The 20,464-nt window shown below is 42.6% G+C and overlaps 1 protein-coding gene across 5 annotated transcripts in view; it reads right to left on the bottom strand.

Moving 5' to 3' along the window:
* The window catches only part of DICER1 (dicer 1, ribonuclease III), a 67,520-nt gene extending 56,570 nt beyond the window's left edge, over positions 1-10,950 (bottom strand). For 4 of the 5 annotated variants that reach the window (XM_032837467.1, XM_032837470.1, XM_032837468.1 and 1 more), the window contains exon 1: positions 10,650-10,947. The gene's annotated coding sequence lies outside the window, so the exon portion shown is untranslated. Of the gene's footprint in view, positions 1-10,649 lie in introns of all 5 variants that reach the window. The other variant, XM_032837472.1, reaches the window with a different exon arrangement.
* Between the last annotated feature and the right edge of the window lie 9,514 nt (positions 10,951-20,464).

The following is a 20,464-nucleotide window of genomic DNA, read 5'->3' as shown; positions in this document are numbered from 1 at the left end:
AAGAAAAAGAACATTTGAAAAGCCCTATAGGTTTTAAAGAAAACAGATTATTAAAAACTCCCAAGCCCAGAATGCTTCACTAGAGTGAATTCTTCTAAACATTTAAAGAAAGAACTACAATCTTAAAACAAACCCTTCAGTAAGACTGAAATGAGAGGGAATACTTTCCACCTCTTTCCAGGAGACCAGCATAAACTTAACACCAAAACCCAACAAGGACACTATAGTAAAGGAAAATTATAGACCTATCTCTCAAACTAGAAATGCAAAAATACTAATCAAAATATGAGCAAATAATCCAGGAATATGTAAAAAGGAGAACGCATTAAGACTCATTTTACTTTATCACAGCAATGCAAGGATGGCTTAACATGCAAAAGTCAACTGACTTTCACCAATACTCAGTATAAAGCATTAATACTTAAGACAGGGTGGGTAATGACACAAGAAAAGACAATGCAACAGAACACACTATGGAAACAGACCCACACATATAAGGTTATTTAATTAGTGACAAAAACCATACTGCACTGGGGTACAGAAAAAGATGATCTTTTCAAGTAACAACCAAGTTAACTATGTATCCAGATGGAAAAAGCAAGTCTTGACTCATTCCTCAAGTCACACACAAAAGTCAATGCTAGTTGGACTGCAGATCTAAAGGTGTAAACTAAAACAATGAAGTGTTTAGAAAACAACCTAAGAAGTGTGCCTGGGTGGCTCAGGGTTAAGCATCTGTCTCCGGCTGAGGTCATGATTCCAGAGTCCCAGGATCTAGCCCTGCATCCCCACCTCAGGCTCCCCGCAGAGACAGGAGCCTGCTTCTCCCACCGCCCCTCCCCTGCTCATGTGCGCACCCACACGCATTCTCTCTCCCAAATAAATAAAGTCTTTAAAAAAAAAAAGGAAACAAGATAATACCTCCATGTCCTTGAAGTGAGCAAAATTTCTTAGAGGAGACATTAAAAGCACTCGTCATAAAGGGAAAAAAAATGGACAAACTGGACTAGATTAAAATTAAAAATGTCTGTTGGTTACATGACCTGATTATGAAAGTGAAAATGCGAGCCAGGGTAGAAAATACACAAACAATTTCTACAGATCGATAAGGAACAAACAAGTAAATGAACAGTGGACAGAGGACTTCGCCACACAGGATATCCAACAGTGAGTACTCTGCATATGCAGTTAGAAGGATGCAAATTAAACCACAAAGAGCCACTACCACACCCATCAAAATGGTGAAAATGAAGAGGACAAGTGAGAACGATGTGGAGCTGCGAGAACTTTCCTACACAGCTGGGAGAACGGTGAAGGGGACGTGGATGCTCTGGACACGCACATACCCGATAACCCAGATATTCCATTCTACGTGCACACCCGACGGAAATCCACATATATTCACCAAAAAACATGCACAAGAACTGCAATATCCATAACAGCCCAAACCAAAAACGAGGCGTATGTCCTCCCACAATGCAACAGACAAGGAAAGACTGACATATTCTTGTAAGAGAACTCTACGGACCCGAGATGATGCAATGGAATGAACCTGACCCACCTAAGATGCTCAGGAAAGAAACCAACATGAAACCATACAACTTCCACTACACAGAGTTAAAAATAAGGAAAAGTCAGGGGCACCTGGGTAGCTCTGGGGGTTAAAGCCTCTGCCTTCGGCTCAGGTCACGATCCCAGGGTCCTGGGATTAGCCCCGCATCGGGCTCTCTGCTCAGCAGGGAGCCTGCTTTCTCCTTGCTCTCTGCCTGCTTCTCTGCCTACTTGTGATCTCTGCCTGTCAAATAAATAGATAAAATCTTTAAAAAAAAAAAAAAAAAGGAAAAGTGGGTATGGTGTTTTTGGCCAGGGGTTAGGGGGGCATAATTGCCTGGAAACACTTTGTGTATCCTTGTGATTTATGTACTTTCCGGTTTATCAGTTGAAACTGATGCCACTTAGAGTTTATTTTGAAAGAGAAGTAAGCAATCCTTAATACAATATGTAAAACTTCCTCATTTGCCATGGTGCACATGTGAGACGGCAGGGAGAAGATTTACCTTTACTGAGCACTCAAATTCTATTATCTCATTTCATCCTCAAAACAACCCTGAAACAAGGGTCATTTCCATTTTACAGGGATTTGAAAACACTTATCCAGGGCCATTTGCCCCAATAAATGGGAGAGATGGAATGCTACTTAAATTCTGACTCCAAACTTATTTCCATAATATACAATTACCCTCTGGGGTATTTACATTAAATCTATTTACACTGATTTGCCCGTCAAAATAAGCTCCTTCTGGATATGTTCCTTTTGATCTCGCGACAGGGGTGAAAAAGAGTAAACGCAATTTAACATTAACAGAAGCAAACTAATATTTTAATTTTAGCTCAATCTGCACACATACATAAGTAAATATTCCTTTAATTTTAAAGCCTGTGGCAACCCAAATCAGCCCTGCCCACGGACATTTCCCTTGGCCTTTCTAGTCTAAGAGCATAGATGCTCAATAAATACACAGTAACTGACTATACATCTCACCACTTTTTCTAGTATCTCTATTCCATTCAGCTGATGACTAAACGTGATGCACTACTGGCTACAAACACTACATAACAACTTCTTTAGTGAAACGGAAAGTACTACCTTAAAAAGAGATTACAATCATAGAGGGGGTTCAGACACAGTGAAATAAACTAGGTAATATTTCAGAAACTACAACATACTGTGTAATTTTGTCTTCACTCAACTCAGACAACACAAGTAAGCATTTTACCTGAGCATCTGCCACAGATACACAGCGAATACAGATTTCATACAGGTATATATATGGATTGTGTGTGCATGTATGCATGTATGTGTGCGTACACAGGTGCACATGCTTTAAAAAGGCTTTAAGAAAATTATTTGTTTCCTATTCTCGGCCAAAGTACAGACCGAACTCAGGTTTAAAAAAACAAAAAACAACTTCCCAGAATTCTCCCAATGTTTAGCAATACAAAAGCTACGTGTTTACATAAACTGAGTAAAACCAATATCCTCCTTCAGAACAGCATCATATGTCAGTGGAGATTTTCTACAAACACATCCCAAAAGGACAGTGCTATTTGGCAATACCTTATTTCACAAAATTAATTGAAGAAGGGCTGGAAACTAAAGGCCGTACGTTGGAAAAGCCAAAAAGAATGATTCCTTTGAAGCTACTAATTGCATTTAGACAAGAAATTACAGCTGGCCTGAATTCCTGTTCAATTTACAAGCGGCATTCAAATGCCTAATTTAGGCTGTTTTATCACTTGTTCCCATATTTTTATCAACAAAATCCTGTCTTTTCCTTAAAACACCCAAAATTATGTTTGGTCTAAGATTAATAAACAGTTTATTAGATGCAGGAGGTACATATAAAGATTTAGAAGCCAGGGATTTCTCCTCTTTAATACTTAGCTATACAAGACTGAGGAAAGTTAAGTAATCTCAGTACAGTGTTACGTACAAAAGAAAAGCCTTTAAAATTAAATTTGCAGGGTGTCTATTAGACACTTTTCCCCTCATTCACAGGACCAGAGGCCTCTTGATGGGTTACCTGCTTGTCACCATACTGATCAGATAGAAGTCTTTAAACAGTTTGCTGGATTTTCCCTAACAGGCATTTACCAAGCTGCACTAGGAACAGAGACAGAAAATGAAAAAAGACTCCACAGTCTCTGATTCTGCCCTCTGTTTAAGGCAAAACCTGGCTCTCTCTACTTTTCAAGATGATTTCCCAGAGGTTTTCATCTTATGTTCCCCCTGCTCAGAAGAGCTCACAAGGCCAGGGTCTCCTTTCTCACGATCACTGTGCATAAACCTTAATGGGCAAAAAATGCAGCCTCTCTATTTCATGCCTCATGTTTAGTAAAGAATCTCAGCTTGAAACAGAGAGGTCTGAGAATGATATGGGTGCTTCAAAGATGACTGACTCTAAGATATTTAGAGACCTGGAAATGTTCTCAGTATTACTAGAGACAAAATTAAAGCTAAGTCTGGAAAGCCCAAGGTGGCCTGCCCTCAGCCTGCAGCTAGTTATTTAGAAGTAAAGCCCATCTAGAGCACAGGTCTCTTAACCACACAGTACTTGGCACTATTCATTCCATTTCATCAATCAGGTGGAACTTGTGCCTCTATCACCCAGGACAGTGTCTCTATTCCTCAGTTAACCTATTATTTCTCTATATATGCGTAGACACAGCCTAATCGAGCAACTACAGATAGGATTCAGGAAAGGTCCCTGCACCTCCTATAATTTAATGTAAAATTATGAGCATGTATATTTTTCTGGGAATAAGAGTCACATCTTTCATCAAATCAGCAGTCTGCAAAGAATAAGAACCACTGGCCCACATCTGTCTCCCACACGGGAGACAGATACACAGAAAGTTCATATCGGTTTGAAATATAGATAAAGGACGATGTATTTATTCATGCCTAATAGAAGAATAATGGTTATTTAGGGAAAGCTAGCAATATTAAGGCAATATTACACTTGACATCACTATTGCAGAGACCCAAGTGAGACAGCTGAACCATCAGACACAATGTAGACCATTTTCAGTATAGAACTTTGCCTATGAAATAACTGCTCTCCAGCCCTCCTCTCTTCCACCTTCCATTATAAATGTATCAGACGTCCATCCCTACAGCAATAACTTTGGGGGGATCATAACATAACCACATTAGGAACATAAGTAAGATTTTCTCAATGCAGATAAAGGAAAAACAATATCCGCTAAATGCTATCAAAGAGTAATTATGTGCCAGAAGTGGGATGGGAGTTTAAGAAACTCGTTTTTTTCCCCTCACAACCTCAAACAGGTAGTCTTATGACCAGTTTACCAACGAGGAAGCGGACACTCGGCAAGGTTGCTACACATGGGGGACTCAGCATCTGAACCCTGGTCTCTCTCACATCAGACATGTGCTCTACAAAGCTCTGATAAAATATTAGTATTTAATTTTGCAAGGTGGAAAAAGCTTAAAATACCACTGATCAGAGCTCCTCCCGAGCGACAGCTGGGCAGGAGGCTGTGTAAGAGAAGGCGAGGCCCTTCAAACCGTTGGGATCATCATGTTAACTTTGCCTTCCTGGGCTGTTACCAGTAGGAAGACAAAAATTCTAGAATCTCAAAGTATCAGACAAGTCCACTGCCTTTCTTTCCCCTTCAAATATGTTACTGATCTAAGTTCTTAGAGAACCTTTCTAACATTTCAAAGATCAATTTTTAAATTGAGATCCTGCTTTCCTTATTCGAGTTCTGTAAATACATTATTTTTAAAATTCTGAACTGGTTTGCTGACATTTTCTAATTCCCAGAAGACTTTCCAAACCTGTTTTTTAAATCACTGCTTTATTGTATACACTGAGTTGTCAGCTAAAACAGAACTACCACGACAACTACCAGAGTGAGGTTGCTTCAACACTGAGAAAGCTTTCTATACCAGCAGAACTTTCCATTTTTATAGCACGTTTCTTTTTATTTAAAGATTTTACTTATTTACTTGAGAGACACAGTGAGCATGAGTGGGGAGAGGGATAGAGAGAGATGGAGAAGGAACAGACTCTCCACCAAGCAGGGAGCCCGATGCGGGGCTCAAACCCACAACCCTGGGATCATGACCTGAGCCGAAGGCAGATGCTTAACCAACTGAGCCACCCAGCACTCTTCTTCTATGAAATTCTTAACACTTCTCTCAGTCCACAATATTTCTATGCACCAGGTCATAGGGACCTCACAAATGGAGGAGAATCAAGAATCAGACAGCATGACTGGTCCAAGATCAGAAGGGTGATGGTCTTTTTAAAAGCCTTAATATACAGGCAATATTATTCTCCATAAATCTACCTCAGCTTCTAAAATTTCAAAAATTAAATATAAACTAATCTATTCATTCCACAAATCTGAGCACCTTCTGCTATGCCCGGCACTATTCCATCCTTACTCTCATAAACGCTTACACAGCCAACACACTGAATATCACCAAGAACCTCAAAAATGAAAACACGAGGGCCAACGTGTCATTACTTTACATCTTCTTTCTAGTAACAGTCCTGCTGACATCCTCAGACAGTGTTTTCTTGTGACACCTTCTCAGTCACTTATTTAAAATGTAAAGCAACTTTGTATTTTAAAAAGAGTATCAACAATTCATTGACAATTTCAGATAAACAGGAAAGTCACTTTGTACTCGGGTTTATTTTAACAAAGGCCTTTTAACAGGACTGAAAATTTAAATTTCATCCGCTAGGCTTCTCGACCACTTCTCTCTCTCTGTATTCATTCACGAGTATACACCACCCCATAAGAAAGGGGACCAACACACATTCCTAAAGACAGACCCAGAGAATCCTGACCATCTATGCTGTGCAGAAAAGAGTTCATTTGTGAATGGACTGTTACTCAGCAACTGTCAAAAGCCTGAATGAGACAATTGATATTTCAGGGACATCAGCCTAAAGATAAATTAACTTGCTCTATAGAATCAAATTACCACAACAAAGCAGACCTGTATTACTAAAGCTTTTCTATTATGCCTGATGCTTGTATCCACTGTCTCTAAAATGGCATGCGAAAAATGTTTCCCTATCATTTGTAAAATGTAAAACATTTTCTCCATATATTGTTAATATCGTTTTATGCAAGAATCCAAACGATTAACTACTCTTCGTACAAGAGAAAAGTCTGCTTCTCTTGGTATACTTCCTCTCATTAATCACTGCCAACTATAATTAGTCTTGTTTCCTCTTTTGATATAACAAAAATTTTAAAAAGAAAAAAAAACACCCTTTAGTTACACACAGATGCTGAGCCATCCTTGCCGTAAGCCTCTCTTCTAATTCCCTCTAGCAACTTCCATACTCTACCCCTCAACCTCCGCCATTCCTTTCAGTCTTCTCAAACCTGTCTGTCATTGTAAGACAATCTCAAATCCTTTCTCAAGGAGACAAATTATAAAGTAACACACAGTTGTCTCTACATCGCTGTACTAATACTAGCATCGCTTTCACAGAAATTAGTTGCAACTAAAAACCACCCTGGGTCATGCAAAAGATTTGTTGAACATCCAAGAATCAGAAGATAAGGACTAAAAGATCCACCTCACAGGCTAAGCAGGTAGACTCCCAAAGAGATAATGGCACCCCCTAAGATCCTGGTCTACTTTTGCAAGTCCTAAGTGCATAACGACAGAAAAAATATTACAAAGAAACCTGTGAATACGAGCTACTTTAATACATATCCGTTCCCTGGGGTTTCCTGGACGAAGGACACTCCTGAATGTCCAAAAAGCTGAGCACAAGGTGAACAAGATAAACCACTTGGCTTCAACTTAGTATTTTAGCAAGTTAAACATGTGCCTTCCCAGTCTCCTCCTCTAGCACCCAGCGGAGCGCAACGGAGCCCCAGATGAAGCAATGGAACGACCTCAGTTACTCGAACATCTACTGGCCAGTGGTAGGAAGCAAGATCATAAAATTGAGCAAATCCTGGGGCTCCGGGAGATTAAAGTCTTTTATTAACACAGAGGAACTATTTACAGGATAGTATCACTGCCTGGAACAACCCTCAGAAAAGTCACAGTGCAATAAATTCTGAATTTTTTGTGTGTTTTGATGACCAAGAAACAGTCTGACCTCTTCCGAGTTTATACCCAAAAGAAGTGAAAGTGGGGGCTCAAACAGAGACCTGTACATCTATGTTCAGAGCAGCGTTATTCACGAAGCCTAAGGGCAAAAGCAACCCAAGTGTCCATTCACGTCAAAACAGGTAAACAAAATGTGTGTGTGTGTGTGTGTGTGTGTGTGTGTTGAATATTATTTGGGCTTAAAAAAGAAGGAAGTGCTGACGTATTCTACAAAATATGTCTACAACATGATGCCTGAGGACTATGGTAGGTGAAATAAGCCAGTCATGAAAGGACAAATACTGTACGACTCCAGTGATACGAGGTTCCTAGAGCAGTCAGATCCACAGAGACAGAAGAATGGGGGTGCCCAGGTGTGAGAGATGGATAGAATGGGGAGTTAGTGTTTAACGGGGACAGAGTTCCCCCTGAAGATGAAGGGAAAGTTTTGAAGATGGATGGCGGTAACAGTCACAAAACAACATGCACATACTTAATGTCACTGAACTGCACACTTAAGAACAGTTAAAATGGTAAATTTTGTGCTGCATACTTTACCACAAGAAAAAGGAAAAAATCTAAATTATTAATCAGATAATCAGAGGTCACCTGAATATTTAGAGTTTCTTTCTTTCAACAGATACTAAAGGACTCACCTACATTTATGCAGGTTTTTCTCCTAAAATCCACTTGGCACAACAATGCAGTTCAACGCAATGCAGAGGGTCCACACAGAGGCCCCTGAAATCAAACCATGACCGAATCCTGACTGCCACTTTCAGGTTCCTAACTCGGGTCAATAACCTGAGTCTTCGTTTCCTTACATGTAAAATAAGGACAATACTGAGTTGGCCTCAGGATCACAGTGAGAATTAAATGAGAATGTATATAAAAGCAACTGAAACATCTTGGTACATAATAAGGGGGTACTCTTCATTAATGAATGTGTCCCTTCTTTCCTTTGCCACAAGGAATGACCACAGGATGTTAAGGTCACGAGTGAGAGAACCTCTGTGAAACACCTGCTTTCTCAAATGAAGCCAGCAACTCTCACTTGCCAGACAGTGGCAGGGAGTAAATCACCTCAATGCCATGAAAGTTATTCTTCCTAGAAGGCAGCACTACGCCAAAAGAGCTACCAGCTATGAAACACCAACAAAATCGCTATCAAATAAGAATCACGGCCCCATGGAAAGACAATGTCTTCTACAACCAAGACAAGAAAACTTAGCAATGGCCAAACCTCGCTGTACAACTCATACAAGAGCCACAGGCAAAATACAGTAGATGGTCTTAACCTTCAACGATGAGATGACAGCATAAACCGAAAATCATGGCAGGAAAAGAAGATCTTTTCTCCCCAAATTAAACTAATACATCTTTTCTTAGAACTGCATGTTGAGGCCGTGAATAAATCCATTAACCCACGTTACCATTTAAATGTACACAGTGACCATTTTAAAGACAGTCTTTATAGTATTTTTAATCTGTAAACAGAGTAAGTTTGACATGGTCTAAAATAAAATTCTACAATTATATGCATGTATGTGTGTGTGTGTGCGCGCGCGCACGCGTGTCTGCTCCCTAGAATACACACATGCCACAGGCAGTAGCTGGCTCTGAAGACAACACTATGCCAAATAAACTGATTATTCCAGAGCCTAGATACTAATAATAGTCCCCAAAATATTAATAGGGCTAAAATCACTATTCCCTAGCAGTCTCATTCAGAATCCTGTACCACCATCTACCCTCTAATATAAAGTTCTGGAGCTCTTGGTTAAGATGTGCTCTTATTTAGGAAATTTAACGTTTACAACAATACATGTTCAACTGAGCGAACCTGCTTCTGAAAGCACATTTTAAAAAATATATATTTTCCAAGTCACTTAAGTCCCCACTCCTGCCCTTTTCCATTCACTGAGTGTGCTGCAACTTGAAAAACAAGCAACGGAAGACAACTGAAAATCGGGACTGTAAAGATTGAGAAAATCCAAAGCCAGAAGCGCCTCCAAGCAGCACAGACTTCAAAGTAATTACTCTGTAATAAGACGAATGCTTTTTAAGTGGGATAGTTCTAAGAATGCTTAGACTTTTCATATGGTTCGGTAACGTATAGCGGAAAGAATGACTTCCTTCACAAAAGCACGGGCTGAACACTGTAGAGCGCGGGACTCCCCACTCATCCCTGTTTTTACACATCTCCATGCTATTAGAGATACATTACGTGGTTTTGCTAAGCTCGGCTGCGGGCAAAGCCTTCGGGGCAGCTCGGCTTTTCTAGGCAATCCACATAAATCTGATGTGCTAACCTAAAACATACACTCACTTCCCGAAGATTAAAAACCCTCCAGAAAGGCTCCTCTGCAGGGTTCCGGCGTTCTGGCAACAAAAACATCGGAGGGGAGGGGCGAAAAGATGGCCTCGGCCACCCGCCCCGGGGGACCCAGAGCTGGTCACCTGCCAGTAAACACGAACAATCCTCCCCGGGCGGTACCCGAAGGCTCGCGCTTCCCCGCCAGCCCCGACAGCCGCCTTCCTGCCCTCCGAGGGGGCCTCGCGCCGGGGGCCCCACCGCCGCCGCCGCCGGTCCCGAGGATGCTCCCGGGACGCCGCCGCCGGGCCCTCACCGCTGCCTAACCGGACCTGTCAAAGCCCGCTCTCCTCCAACCCGGCGGGCGGCAGGCCCGGCTCCATGCCCGCTGCGGACGCGCCCGCGGCCCCGGCCGCCGCCAGCGACACCGCACCGAGTCCCCCCGAGGCGCCGACTCCGGAGGGGCGCCGGGGTCGGGGCAGCGCGGAGCCCGGCGCGGGGGCAGCCCGGCACGCAGGCCGCGCCGCCGGGGACCAGGCGAGGCGGCGCCATCTGGCCGCGCCGGCTCCCCTTCCCGGCGGGTCCGGGCCCGGGCGCCCACGCGGGCCTCGGCGCGGGGGCCGGGCGGAGCCGCTCCCCGCCCCGCACACAAAGCGGCTCCGCGGGAGCCCGCCTCACCTGCAGCACGGGGCGCCGCGGGCCTTCGAGAACCATCGGACCCCGCTCCGGCGCGCGCGTCACAGCCCAGGCCTCCCGGTGCCGCCTGGCGCCGCCGCCGCCGCCGCCATTTCCTCCCGCTCGCCGTCGCCTCGTCCCCGCTGTCAGGTTACTCCATTCACCTGGGCCTGGAGCCGCCTGCGCCGCGCCTCCGCCTCGACCCCTCCCGCCGGCGCCTGCGGAGACTGCGCAGAGCCCGGCTCGCCCGCAGCCCGCGCACGGCCCGCGGCAACGGCGCACAGCCGCTTGGAGAATCCCACCGGCGCCCGCACCGCCCCCTCCGCGCCCCCACGCTCCGCTCGCCCTGCTCGCCCCGCGCCGGCATGAAAGCGAGCCTGTGATTGGACAGAGAGCGGCGGTGAAAGGTTAATCCTGGCCCCGCAGCCACTCAGGAGCCGGGAGACAGCGGGCGCGGGACGCGGAAGCCAGGCGGCGTTTGCGGCCCAGCGCCGGGAGTGGGCCGGGGCGATCCGCCGCCCGTGGCCGGGCGCTCCCGGGCCCGCGCGCCGAGACTCCGGGCGCTCGCCCGGCTTGGCAGTATCCCCCGGCTCTCAGAATTCGTCCGCCTCCATTGTTGCCCCTCTGGCGCCCACCGCCCCCAAAACGTGGCCCTTCCCCACTGCCGAAATTGTTCTCCGGAGGCTCAGCGCTCCTCTTACCACCGCCTCCCCCTTTTTAAAGGGCCTCCCCACTCGCCTGCTTCTCCCGCGGTGGTGGTGCACGGCCCTCCACATTTGGGGAGACAACAGACCCCACCCCCACCCCCGCCCCGGAACTGGGATAACCGGATAATGGGATGGAGACAGCAGCCCCGCTTATGTAAATTGCTCATTTGCATAGGTCGCAACCCTCTGCCAAACCTCGTGGCTGTGAATTAAAGTACGGGTGGAGGTCAAGTACGTGATTGGCTTAAAGAGAATCCTATGAATTCATCCCCAAATGTAGGCATGCCTGGCAGAGCACTCCCGGTGAAAGACCAGTGTACTCCAGAGGAGGTGCGGTGACAGACACCCTGCTCCGGATCTTACGCGGTAGCCCTTAGCGCCTACTACGTGCCGGAGACACGGTTCCCTGCAGCAGCCACCAGCCCCATGACGCTACTGAGCACTTAAAAATTGACTAGTCCCCATGGAGATGTGCTGGTTAGAACCCAGATGTATGCGTTCTTAAAAAAAAAAAAAAAAAGTAAGACAAGACACTGATTATTTATGGATTGCAAATTGAAGTGGTAATATTTTTATATGTTGGGATAAATATTGATTTCACTTGTTTCTTTTTCTTTTTTCGAATGTGAGTGCTGGAAGACTTGTAATGTCTTGTGTGGCCCACATTCTACTGCGGTTCGACAGGCTGCTCTAGGGCTCACAGGCCTGTGATATTAATACGGACCCTCTGAGGTGGGCGTTGTAACTGCCCCGGTTTTAACAGCTGAAGAAACTGACAAGCCTCCAGCCCGTGAGCAGCTAAAAAGTGAACAACTGAGATTAGAACCCCAGGTACTCTAGCTTTGGGATTGGTGGGCTGTGAGTCACTACCGTGCTCCAATTTTGATCATCTGTCTACCTTAAATTCGCTTGAAGTTTCACTTGAACGTAGAAAGTTCATGGGCAACATTACGAAGTAGAACGCTTTGGGCAGAGACCTCCATAAAAGCGTTTCTTATATGTTTAGTACTGTGGGCAACAGACCTCCCCCAGTAACACACATTAGAGCTTTTTCCGAGATAATCCTTTGTGAGAAATGGCTTCTCAGGGTGAAGATATGCAGCCATCCACTAGCACTGAGAATCTGTGGGCAGGTCAAACTTCTAGCCCCTCCTGCTGCCTTTTCGATCTGTCAAGACTACCTAGGCAGATTTGTCTGATTTTCACCAATTTTTTTTTTTTATTTTAAAAATAGGTGGTATAAGGGGTGCCTGGGTGGCTCAGCAGATTAAAGCCTCTGCCTCTGGCTCGGGTCATGGTCCCAGGGTCCTGGGATCGAGCCCGTATCGGGCTCTCTGCTCAGCAGGGAACCTGCTTCCCCTCTCTCTCTACCTGCCTCTCTGCCTACTTGTGATCTCTGTCTGTCAAATAAATGAATAAAATCTTTAAAAAAAAATAGGTGGTACAAACATATGGTTCATCCATCAAACAGTATAAAAATGTACATAGCAAAAAAAAAAAAAAAAAAGTACATAGCACAAAGAATCTCTCTCTCACACCTGTTCCGCCAACAGGTAACCAGTGTTTCTTACTCTTCTGCAGAATTTTTTTGTGCAGATACAAGCCAAGACTTCCTCATTAACAAAAATGGTAACATGCCACACATACCTACTATACCTTACTTTTTTTACATCCTATATCCAGAAAATATTTTATAGCAATACATACAGAGCTCCTTGCTATTTTTTTTTTTCAATCCCCATAACATTTATTGCTGGGATGTGCTGTAAGTTTCTTAACCAATTCTCTATTGGTGGACATTTAGACTCCGAGTCTTTTGCAATTAAACATGGAACCATTTGGAACTGATTCAGTATATGGGATGAGGGATGGATCCAAAAAATTTTTTTTTCCAGATGGCTACACAGTTTGCCATTTACTGGCCATTTGCTGAAGAGTTCACTTCTATGCTCTGCATTTCGTTCCAGTGATCCATCTATCCATGCTCCAGTTGCTGGTTTGTTTTTAAATCCGGAGACCTAAACTCTTACAAGGGATAGAGTTTCACACTTTGTTTGGATCACTGAAATCTTAGAGCTAATATTTCAGCCCATGTTAAGCAACAGTACAGTACCATGTGGTATGCATTTTCTGTGGGCTAATTTCTATTTTCCCTTTGCCCTGATTATTTCCACAATTTGTTTTATTTATTTTTTTTCTTTATAGAACAAGCCAGGATATAAATACACCTTTGTTTAAGACTCTCTGTTTGCAAGTAACAGAAACCACCCTGAAATAGCTTAACCAAAAGGGAAGAATTTTATCATTGGTTGTAGGACCTCTCACAAAGCTGGGAGCAGGAATAGAGCTACAGCAAAGACCTAGACCCAGGAGTTGGAAAGCTTTCAGGAACTCAAAGGTACTCTCTGTGTCCTTCTTCTAGGTTTTTTTTTTTTTTCTCAATATTTGCTTATCTGTGTATCTTTCTCTACTAACTCGTTCTCTCTGCTTTTCCAGCGACACAGGAGAATATAGCCATTCCCCTATTCATCTAGAAAGTCAGCCAAGGGTGGAGGTCAGAGCCCAGAAGGGAAGGTGGGGTGCAGTCCTGCAAAGTCCGGTGGCTAAATATATACACAAGGGAACTACACAAATTAAAAACTATATTGAGGATAATGGAAGCCAGATTTCTCACTATTGGGGAACAGGGTTACAAATACAGAAAGGGGACAAGCAAGAAGGCTTGAGTGGTCAGATTGGAATTGGAGGTTTTGATGTAAACATAAGGTTTCCGGTATATACATAAAAGCATATATGTGGGATGCCTGGGTGGCTCAGTTGGTTAAGTGTCTGCCTTTGGCTCAGGTCATGATCCAGGGGCCCTGGGATGGAGCCCCGCATTGGGCTCGTTGCTCAGCAGGGGGCCTGCTTCTCCCTCTGCCTGCAGCTCCCTGATTATGTGTGCACACTCTCTCTCTCTCACAAATAAATAAATAAAATCTTTTTTTTTTAAGTGTATATGTAAAAAAAAAAAAAGTATGTATATGTATATATACTTCCTAGCACTTTCCACTGAAAGAGCTTTGGAGTAGCAGCAAACAGCTGGGAGAACACCTTACACCCAGATCTAAATAACATTTTCCACTGAAAGGAACCAGGGCTCCTTGAAGAAAGATCTGATTTCAGGGTCAGGACAGAGAAAGTATAAGATGAGCCTGGAACTCCTTATTGGGCCAGAAAATAGGAAAATGCCCAAAGAATGAAGGAGGCATTTCGAAAGGACAAAGAAGTCAGCGTGAAGGGGCTCATGCTGGCCAAATCTGGGAAATTGGAACATCAAAATAAATGATGATAGTAGGAGATCATGTCCCATGGAGTAAAGTAGAATCCATGAGTCCATGCTGATGTGTTTGTTGTGTTTTTTTTTTAATGAGTAAATAAATGAGGGGAAGAGACAGGTCATCCTTATACTAGAATGTAACTAATAAATTTAGAAGGAATAATGGAATTAGAAAATCACCATTTAGGGAATGCAAACCGGGGAAGCCACTCTGGAAAACAGTATGGAGTTTCCTCAAAAAGTTAAAAATAGAACTACCCTACGATCCAACAATTACACTGCTAGGTATTTATCCAAAAGATACAAAAATGCAAATTTAAAGGGGTATAGATACACCGAATGTTTATAGCAACATTATCAACAATAGCCAAACTATGGAAAGAGCCCAGATGTCCATCAACTGATGAATGGATAAAGAATATGTGTTGTGTGTTTGTATATGTATACATGTATACACAGTGGAAAATTACTCAACCATCAAAAAAATGAAATCTTGACATTCACAATGACCTGGCTAGAGCCAGAGTATATTATGCTGAGTGAAATAAGTCAGTCAGAGAAAGACAAATACCATAGGATTTCACTCTTGGGCGGAATTTAAGAAATAAAACAGATAAACATATGGGAGGGTGCGAAAAGGGAAAAGCCATAATAAACTCTTTAAGATAGAGTACAAACAGGGTTGATGGTGGGAGGTACGCCGGGGGTGGGCATTAAGGAGGGCACTGGTTGTGATGAGCATTGGGTGTTGTACGTAAGTGATGAACCACTGAATTCTACTCCTGAAACCAATATTGCATTGTAGGTTAACTAACTAGAATCTAAATAAAAATTTGAAAAAAAAAATCACCATTTGCCAATCATCAGAGAAGAACAATCCGTGTTTGCTAAATCTAGTGGGTAAAAGCTGGACGAGGAATGCGATATTACATGGGCTCAAAGCATCTCCCCATAAAACTCTCATTTTAAAAACAACATTACTAAAGGGAATCCAACAGACATCACCTTACTCAAGTATTCAATGTTAACGGTCATGCAGAAGGTCATAGACACACCCCCCTAGTGCTACATGGTACAGCTATAATATGGGCTTTATTGAGGGAAACTTAAACACACACATACACACTGTCGTTACGACACAGCACAGGCCAAGCACAACTATTACGTGTGTACCATGTCAAAGATTCCTACAGGATGAAGCCTGCTTCAGCCAGCAGCCAGGGATAAAACAAACAGAGCCATAGTCCAAGACAGAATGTGGGCTTTCCCCACACGGCATTACATGCTTATATGCTAACCTAGTTGGGGCTGGAAAATTCCTAGTTTCTCCAGATAATAAGAAATATATCAGGGAAAAACCCAGATAGGGTGCTAAGGAGCAAACATACCAAGGACCGAGGTCTGCTCAGAAGGCCCTGGGAACGGCCTTGCTCCCCAGGAGCACTGACCCTGGCCCAAGGTCTTGTCTCTCCACTTGGTCCAGCTTAACAAGCTCTTAGCTCTGCTACCAAAAGAGGGAAGGAAATGAGCTTCCAGAGCCATAGAAATATGTCTCTCATCAGTCTTACTGTCAGCAAGGCAATAAATTAACATCAGGAGCTACAGCATCACTTCTGTAATCTTTCTCCCAAAAATGGGTGTCTTGAATTTTATGAGGAAGCATCAGAAAAATCCGAGTTGAGGGACAGCCTACAAAATTACTGGCCTATAATCTGGAAAATTTTTAAGATTATGAAGGTTAAAGAAGAACTAAAGAACAATTTCAGAATGAAAGAAACATAAATGCAATGTGTAATCCTGGCATGGTTTGGATGTTTTTGCCCTAAAAGATATCATTGGTATAATTGCTGAAAAGTGAATGGAGTTTCAGGGTGAAGGGCTTATGGGAGGTCTTTGTACTTTTTTATTAGTCAGTGTTCTCCAGGGAAACAGAACCAGTGGGTATAGGAGAGAATTGTAAGAGGAGATTTATTTAACTATTTATTTATTTATTCATTTATTGGAGAGAGAGTGTGTGTGTGTGCACATGTGCATGTGCTTGGGGGGTGGGGGGAGGGGGAATCCCCAAGCAGACTCCCCAGTGAGTGAGGAGATTGATGCAGGGCTTGATCCCACAACCTTGAGATCATGACCTGAGCCAAACCCAAGAGCCAGACACTCAACCCATGAGACAACTTGGCACCCCAAGAGGAGATTTTTTTAATAGGAATTAGCTCACCCTCTTCTATCTTCCATCTGCAGAACGAGGAATGCTGGGGTTGTAATTCAGTTTTTAAGTGCAAAGGCCTGACCAGGGGCCACTGGTGTAACTCCCAGAGTCCAAAGCCCTGAGAACCAGAGCTCTGGTGTCCCAGGGAAGAAAGTGGATATCCCAACTCAAGAAAAGAGAGAGAATTTATAGTTCCTTTGCCTTCTTGTTCCATTCAGGCCCCCAGTGGACTGGATAATGTCCATCCACATTGGTGAATGTGGCGAATTTTTTGCTCAATCTACTGAATCGAATGTTAGTCTCTTCCAGAGACATCCTCACAGGCATAGCCAGAAATATTCTTTTACCAGTTATCTGGGCATTCCTTAGGCCAGTAAGTTGAGACATAAAATTAACCATCATATTTTCTTGTAACTTTTATTTCGGAATTATTTTCAAATAAAAAGTGAACTTAAAAACAAGAAAAAGAAGTAACACTGTAGAAAATTTGAAAGAATCTGCAAAAGGCCTACTGGAACTAATATATGAGTTTACCAAGATCACTGGATACAGCTTAATTATGCAAAAATCATTTATATTTCTATAAATAAATAATAAAAAATAGTGATTGGAATTTTAAAATATAATGGCATCAAAAGACATGAAATATTTGGAAATAAAGTTAGCAAAATATATATAAGAATTTTACATTGAAAACTAGAAAATACTGATGAGAGAAAGTAAAGAAGACCTGAGTAAATCAAGAGATATACTATGTTCATGGAACTATGACTGAGTATCCTAAAGAGGTCAGTTTTCCACAAATTGACCTATAGATTCTATGCAATTCCAATCAAAATCCCAGCAGAATTTTTTGGTAGAAACTTACAAGTTGAAAAGTTGGAAGATGCAAGTACTTAACTTTGAGATTTACTATAAAGTTACAATTATCCAGATGGTATGGTACTGATGTAAGGACAAACACAGATCAATGGAAAATAATAAAATATAAAAATATAAAAAAAATCTATTCAATATTTAAAAAAATCTATTCATACATATATGGTCAATTGATTTTCTGACAAAGATAGCAAAGATCTAGAAAGGATAGTCTTTTCGACAGTGGTGTTGGAACAATTAGATACTAATGTGCAGAAGAAAGAGAAGGAGTGGAAGAACCTCAAATCATACCCTGTATTCATACAGTTAACTCAAAATGGATCATAAGCCCAAATGTAAAACCTACAAATGTAAGACTTCTCGAAAAACTATAGGAGAAAACCTTTGTAAGCTTGGGTTAGGCAAGGGTGTCTTTGATAGGAACAAAAAGTATGAATGAAAATTTTTTTTTAATTGATAAACTAAATTTGGACTTCACCAAATTAAAAATTTCTGCTCTTTAAAAAAAAAAACACACACTGCTAAGAAAATTAAAAGCACAGACTGGTAGACAATATTTTCAAAATATATATCTGATAAATCACTTGTATCCAGAATTTATAAAGAACTTACAACTCAGTATAAAAACACAACCCAATTTTTTTTAAGATTTTTTTAATTTGAGAGTGGGGGTAGTGGCAGAGGGAGAGGGAGCAAGAAATTCAAGCAGACTCCACTCTGACTGTGGAGTTCAATGTGGGGCTCCATCTCAAGAGATCATGACCTGAACTGAAATCCAGAGTTGGGACACTTAGCTGACTGTGCCACCCAGGCACCCCAACACAACCCAATTTTTAAATATGAGTAAAAGATTTGAACAGATACCTTTGCAGTGAACATATACAGAGCACAAATAAACATGAAAAATTTTCCTTGATATCATTAGTTATTTTAAAAAATGCAAATTAAAACTACAGTGCATACCTTCTAGAATGGCCACAAAGCTTGAGCTTATAGAGTGCCGACCCAGGTATAGAGCAATAGAACTCTCATGCATTGCTGATGCAACACAAATAACCACACTGGAAAATACTTTGGCTGTTTCTTGTTAAGTTAAATATATACTTTCCTTATAACCCTAGCAATCTCAATCCTAGATATTTAACTTTACAAATGAAAACAAATGTCCACACAAAGACCTTTATATGAATGTTTATAGCAACTCTCTTGACAATCACCCAAAACTGGAAACAACCCAATTGTCATCACTCGGTGAATGGGGAAACAAATTGTGGTACATCCATACAATGGAAAACTACCCGACAATAAAGGAATGAAATATTGATATAAGCACCAACACTGTTGAATCTCAAAAGTATTTCACCAAAAAAAAAAAAAAAAAAAAGAAAGAAAGAAAGAAAAGAAAAAAGAAAAAAAGTATTTCACCAAGTGAAAGGAGCCAGACAGGAAAAGTTACATGCTATAGGGGATTCCATTTACATAATATTCTGGAAAAGACAAAACTACAATATAGGGAAAGAAATCAGATCAGTCATTGCTAGGGGCAAAGGATGAAGGGAAGGTATTGGTTACATAAAGGTATTAGAGAACTTTTGGGGGAGAGGGAAATGTCCTCTCTCCTAATCGTTGTAGGAATAATCCACTGTTTATACTTGACAAAACTCATTGAATTATTCACTTAATTTTAATGACTTCAAATTAGACCTCAACAAACCTAACTTTAAACCAGAATCTACTCCACAGTGGGGTAGACTCCATTCCACGACTTCACTCCACTCTACTCCACGACTCCACGGTGGATCTCACTTACCTCTTCATGGTCACCCTAGGCTCTGGGCAACTAATGCACACACCACCTTTGCCTTGCACCACCGACATGGAACCCAGCCTTGCCTCCATTTCCCCCGCAGGCTCGTTCACACTCCTCAAGTATAATGACCAAAAATGCCGAGTGGTGTGAGGAGACAGGCAGGGAGGAGGATGGGGCAAAGGAAGAGGTTTTGCCTCTTATCTGTGAAATCCACTTCCTCCGAACAGAAGGCACTGTCATCCTCAAAATGACTTCTGAACATCGCTGCAGAGTTCCTTTGTGTCTTCACCTTGCTCAACTCTATCCCTGTCTCCTCTTTGGTGGCATTTCTGTTCATCTCTTGGGGTCTGAGAATCAAACTTCTCACCCTCCACCCTCTCAGAACAACCGATTGTTTTCTCGAGCACCCCACGTGACTCCCAGAGACAGTCTAAATCGGATCCGCTCCTCGTGAGCACATGGGCCGCTGAAAACCGGCCAGAGACAGCGCTACTTTCTGCAAGTCAGTGAGCTTCGGTCCCATAACCACATCTCCAGAGCTAATGATCCATCAATCCCTAGACACTCTGGGTTCTGAAAGTCCCCCCATCTCTGAACTCCACACTTCCCAAGGCCCGTTGAAGATCAGCAGTTTGCTCTGACTGGAAAGCCGGTGCCACATGCAGCTCTCCGTGTCTCCTTGCAAACAGTAAGTTCAGCTCTTTAATTCAAATAGTGAGAGGCGGCCTCTTCCTCAAACAGGTTTTAGTGCTTGTTCACATTCAGAACTAGCAAAGGCTTACCCACCCTCTTCAGTTTCCTCAGACTATTGTTCTGGGAAGAGAGTTCCTTTCCAAAGAGGAATTCTGAGTATCAGCTGTTGCAATATTTTTTTCTTACTTTATTAAAAACACT

This window comes from Lontra canadensis, unplaced genomic scaffold, assembly GCF_010015895.1.
Source record: "Lontra canadensis isolate GAN:19392208 unplaced genomic scaffold, GSC_riverotter_1.0 scaffold98, whole genome shotgun sequence".
NCBI lineage: Eukaryota > Metazoa > Chordata > Mammalia > Carnivora > Mustelidae > Lontra > Lontra canadensis.
Note: the sequence above shows the minus strand (reverse complement) of the source record. Positions and strands in the feature narration are given on the sequence as shown.